This window comes from Falco naumanni, unplaced genomic scaffold (genome assembly GCF_017639655.2).
Source record: "Falco naumanni isolate bFalNau1 unplaced genomic scaffold, bFalNau1.pat scaffold_307_arrow_pat_ctg1, whole genome shotgun sequence".
NCBI lineage: Eukaryota > Metazoa > Chordata > Aves > Falconiformes > Falconidae > Falco > Falco naumanni.
In genome coordinates this window covers 30,789-36,074 of record NW_024427438.1, presented here as the reverse complement: position 1 = coordinate 36,074, position 5,286 = coordinate 30,789, and the positions used below count along the sequence as shown (strand labels likewise).

Below are 5,286 nucleotides of genomic sequence, written 5' to 3'. Positions count from 1 at the left end.
CGGGACCCCCGCGGCGCGGGACGGGGACCTCTGGACCCCGGGGACCGGGGTCCCCGCGACTCGGAACCGGGATCCCGGGACCTCTGGACCCCCCGCGGCTCGCAACAGGGACCCACGTGGCTCGGGACAGGGACCCCTGTAACCGAGACCCCCGCGGTTTGGGACCATGACCGGGATCCTCGGAACCGAGACCCCCGTGGCTCGGAGCAGGGACCGGGACCCAGACCCCCGGGACTGGGACCACCGCGGCTCGGACCAGGACCGGCATTCTCGCAGCTCAGGACTGGGACCTGGACCGCTGGGACCCGTGACCCCCGCGGCTCTGGATCGGGACCCCCCTCAGCTCGGGACCGCGACCGGGATCCTCGGAACCGAGACCCCTGCGGCTCGGACCAGGGACCGGGACCGGGACTCCCGGCACCGGGACCCCCGCGGCTGGGGATCGAGACCGGGATCTGCCCGCGGCTCGGACCGGGACTGGGGCCAAGACCCCGGGACCGGGACCCCCCGCGGCTGGGGATCGAGACCGGGATGCCCCCGCGGCTCGAACCGGGACTGGGGCCAAGACCCCGGGAGCGGACCCCTGCGGCTTGGACCAGGGACCGGGACCGGGACTCCCAGGACCGGGACCCTCGAAGCTCGAAACCAGGACTGGGACCCCCCACGGCTTGGACCGAGACCGGGACTGGGACCCTCGCGGCTCGGACCGAAACCGGGACCGGGACCGGCATTCTCGCAGCTCAGGACTGGGACCGGGACCACTGGGAGCCGTGACCCCCGCGGTTAGGGACCGGGACCCCGGCGGCTCGGGACCGAACCGGACCCCGGGGACCGGAACACCCCTCAGCTCGGGACCGGGACCGGGATCCTCGGAACCGAGACCCCTGTGGCTCGGACTAGGGACCGGGACCCAGACCCCCGGGACTGGGACCCCTGTGGCTCGGATCAGGGACCGGGACCGGGACTCCCGGGACCAGGACTCCCGCGGCTCGAAACCAGGACTGGGACCCCCGCGGCTCGGACCAGGACCAGGACCCCCAGGACAGGGACCCCGGCGGCTCGGGGTCGGGAGCGGGAGAAGGACCCCCGGGCTCGGACCGGGACTCACCGGACTAGGGCTCGAGACCTAGACTGGGACCGGGAACCCCGGGATAGTGACCCTTGCGGCTCGGACCGGGCCGGGACCGGGAACCACGGGGCTCGGACCGGGACCAGGACCCCGGGACCGGGACCTTCGCGGCTTTGATAAATGAATTGTAAAGGCAAACCAGCTCGTTTTGGCATGACTTGTGGAAATTCATCCGCATCCTGTGCTGACATGCTATTTTGTTTTGCTGCAAACCACACAAGTCTGCATCTAGAGAGGACAAGGTATTAGTCATCACCGGTGTCCTTACACAGCCTCTTTACAGCCTCACCGCCTGGACTGCAGGCGTGCTCTTGCCTTTTCCAGGCATCCGAGTGATGGGTTTTGCCTCAATATTGCCTCCACAATGTTTTATTTTTCCTCAGTATTTTCAGATGACTCCTAATACAGTTTCACATATGAAGCACTTTACTCACTTGCGTAGATCATTCAAAACAAAAAAACCCACCCACCCACCATGAATAGTGTATCTACGCATTTTGCCACAATGCAGGTATGTTTTTTAATTATAATTTCCAATTCAGTACCAGGGTTAGTTTAAATAATTTAATTCTTCTTCTAAGTGCTTTACCGAAACACGTAACAAATTCTCCCTCTATGAATGCTCTGCCAGCGCATGCTATGAGCTTGGCAACTTGATCGCCTGCTCAAAGTGATGATATATTGAGCTGCTTTTGCTTCACAAAAGTTTTTTGCTGAGTTGTCAACCCATGTTTCAGTCTTAATATTTTAACTTTTCTCACTTGTCCCACCAAAGAATCATATTTATCTTTATGTTGAGTTTCGTAGTGTTGACGCAAATTGTATTCCTTGAACGCAGACACTGAATACTGGCATATCAGACAAACAGCTCTTTCTTTGTACTCCGTGAAAAAATAATCAGAAGTCCACTTTTCTTGGAACACCCCCGCACTCGGAGTCCATTTTTCTTTTTCTTTGACATGATGGTGTGCGCGCGCTTCCCACTGGTGCTGGCTTGCTTGTCCTGCCCGGGAGCTGGAGGGAGGGAGGGAGGGAGAGACGGGGGAGCCCCCCCCCCTCAGCCCGGCCGCGCAGTCCGGACAGGGTGGCCAGAAGGGACTGAAGGGACTTTGCCGCGCCGGGGCTCTGGCGACTCGCCCGAGCTGGCTGAGCCTCGCAGTGCAGAGGCTGCCGGCTGAGCCTGCCCGGCAAAGGAGATGCCCGCGCCTCTCGCCCGCCGCGCACCGCAGAGGAGGAGGAGGAGGGGGAGGAGGGGGGGAAAGGAAAAAGCTCCTTTCTTGAAAGTGGAATGGCAGAAGGTGCCATCGTGTTTTAACATATGTGGACAAAATTATTCTTTAGAGAGCCTCAGTTTACTTTTAATGACTCAAGAACCCAAAGCCAGAGTATGCGGTGCATTTGTAGTTTATCAGTTGAGCTTTTACTCCCAGATTCGTTTGGAGCACAAGGCTAAAGTGCATCTGATACCATCAGCACATGCCATTTAGCCCACAGCAATCATCCAGAAGCATCAAGTAACCTCTCTGTTATTTTCTGGCCGTAAAAGTGCTCATCCACAATGCAAAGCCAAACAGCTTAGCTTGAAACAAGAAAAAGCCGAGAGAGGGTTTACACAGCCGTCACCTAAAGGTTCCCAGCTGAGAGGCACGTCTACAAGTGCTTTCGTTTCTCAAGCCTCAACTAAACTCCTGGCTCACTCTGGCGTGATCTGAAGAGCCCGAGACTGAGCGCTCAGCCATGGTGCTGGAGCAACGCCCACTGGTTTCCCGCTGCTGCCCCGACAGCCACTGCAGCATGAGCAAGGCAAGGTGATGCTGAGTGCCTGTGAGGAGCTCTCTCGCTAACATAGTCCCAAGGTCTTCTCAAGGTGGCTGTGCAGACAGAGAGTAGTAACGAGGAGCGGCTGGCATACAGTGCCCGTCTGCCTCTGCAGTCAGCTAAATGGTTAATTGCATCCTTGGCGCTGTTTTACACAATTCACTATTGTGCCTGGAGGCTCCTGCATCTCTGCTGTACATCTCCACTGAGGACCCAGAGATGGAGACCTGAACTTCTGCTTTGCCTAACAGCTAAATTATACTTTGTATAGAAAACTGATCACGTGGTACCTTTGGTGTCAAGTTGTATGGGTCTGTGACCCAATGAATTCAGAGTTGCTCTCCAAAAGCTCTGAAGTCTACCAGTCTTAGGGTTACAGAGTCCCTACAGGGATGCACACACTCCAGCTGGGTTCTGCGCTCTCTCCTGAACTATGAGCAAGGAGGAGGAGGAACTGAGCGTAGGGCTTCTCATTTCTTCCCCTTTCATGCAGCACAAGGCACTCCAGAAGCAGCCATGGCCTCACAGAGCCTCCTGGCCAAAAGACTTTGATCTTGAGGGCAAAGGCTGAAGAGTGCATGAAAGTGAGAGAGACACCGGGGCAAGCACGTGTCCCACCTTGCAACATCACTTGTTGGCATCTTCTCATCTGATCCCAGGCTGCAAAGGGTTGCAGCTCCACTTGTGAATTACTGGGTACCCTTACAGTGGTATTATCAAGTAAGGAACAACGTTAGAGTAGCAAAAAGACATGGCTCTGCCCTCGGCTGGGGAGGCACACTGGGACAGCCTCCAGCGCCAGACCATTTTTAGCAAAAGCAATCACAAATACAATTAACTTCTTAGCTGACTTGTCTGCAAAGAGGGAAAGGCTCCATACGATAAGCAGCACTCATTATTACTCTGCTGCAGAATTTAGTTCTTCCAGAAGTAATACACTCTGTTTTGCCAGCATCTAACAGCAAACCATATAACGTGAAGATGCGGAGTTAAGGTACCTGTAAATGCACTGGTTTTGTTTCCTGGCTTTTGTGCTTCCCAGGGCTGTCCTTTGTTGTGCAGCTCTGATATTTTCCAATTTTTTTATATTTGGATATAGTAATTGCTAACACAGAGCCTAAGGCTAGCAATCATAACATCTATTTATAACACGCACACTGGCTGTGTGCACCTATTCCACCGGCCTCCCATTTGCTTCAAACATGTCAGTCTCCCTGAGGACACGTTCAATGAGAAACCACCCCCCTACCCTGCAAAGCCCTGCTTTACTTGCTGCCAAGCCTCCTGCATCCCCCTGGGCAGATTACTTTTGGAAGGCTGGCCAGGGAATATTTACCAGCTATTGAATCAACAAAGTTCAGCCACATGCCAACGTTTCAGCCAGCTTCTTTCACATGCCAGCTTCTCTGCTCCCTTCTCGTGCGTTTCGCTCAGGGCTGGCTCGTATGAACACGCATGAAGCCATTACATGGATGGTTCAGGTGCTCTTCCACATGGATCTCCTGAACACCACAAGTAGAGGATGTGTCCCCTTTATCCTTCAAACAGTATTTTAACATGAACACAAATGTATAGCTATTAAAAACTTAACAACTCTGCACAGGCAACTGTTCATTGCGTGTGACCAAGGGATGATGTGACCACGGCCCTTCAAACTTTCGGGATGCCTAGGTGGGACTAAACGGTGCTTGCAAACAAAGAACATGCCTGCTCGTTAAGACAGGCTGGTCAAGTTTACCACCAAAACTGTACATCACCATTTGCCAACCCTGTCCAGCTTTGGGTCACCAGAGCCACACTCAGTTCACTTGAAAGCATCTCCTAGTAGCAGTATCAAGCTCAGAACTGTACCTCCCTGATGCCTACGTGGAAGAAAACTCAAACTGTGCCCCCTTCTCCTTAAGCTGGGTTACAGCTTGTGACAGGAATTTCATCCCACTGCTTGGAAAACCTCCAAGGCTGCAGCTGAAGGGAACTGGAGTTCCCTGCGTCTCAGAGTAATTCTAGAGCTAAAGTGGTGACAGACATCAGCTCTAGATCAGACGACACATGCCAGCACTCACCACTGACCCAGGGTGGCAACCTCCTTCCGTCCTACCCAAAGGTTTCAAACCCAACACACTGTCTTCCTACGGCAGGAAGCTTTTAATTTTTTACTTTTTAATTTTTTTACGAATTTATAATTCGTAACACCATTAACGCATTCCTTGAGACGGGACTACAGATACATTATGCAGACCACCAAGCTGCCATTTGGAAGTGCTGGAGCCTTACGGTGAGAAATTTTTTCTACAACAGAGCGAGCAATGGTGAATAAATAAGACTGAGACAGGGTCCTT

General features: G+C 54.0%; 1 non-coding gene across 1 annotated transcript; it reads right to left on the bottom strand.

Annotated features, from left to right (window-relative positions):
* Positions 1–4,933: 4,933 nt before the first annotated feature.
* On the bottom strand, positions 4,934–5,018 carry LOC121082124. The gene has a single exon (XR_005825911.1). It is a non-coding gene; the product is annotated as a small nucleolar RNA SNORD45 (small nucleolar RNA).
* Between the last annotated feature and the right edge of the window lie 268 nt (positions 5,019–5,286).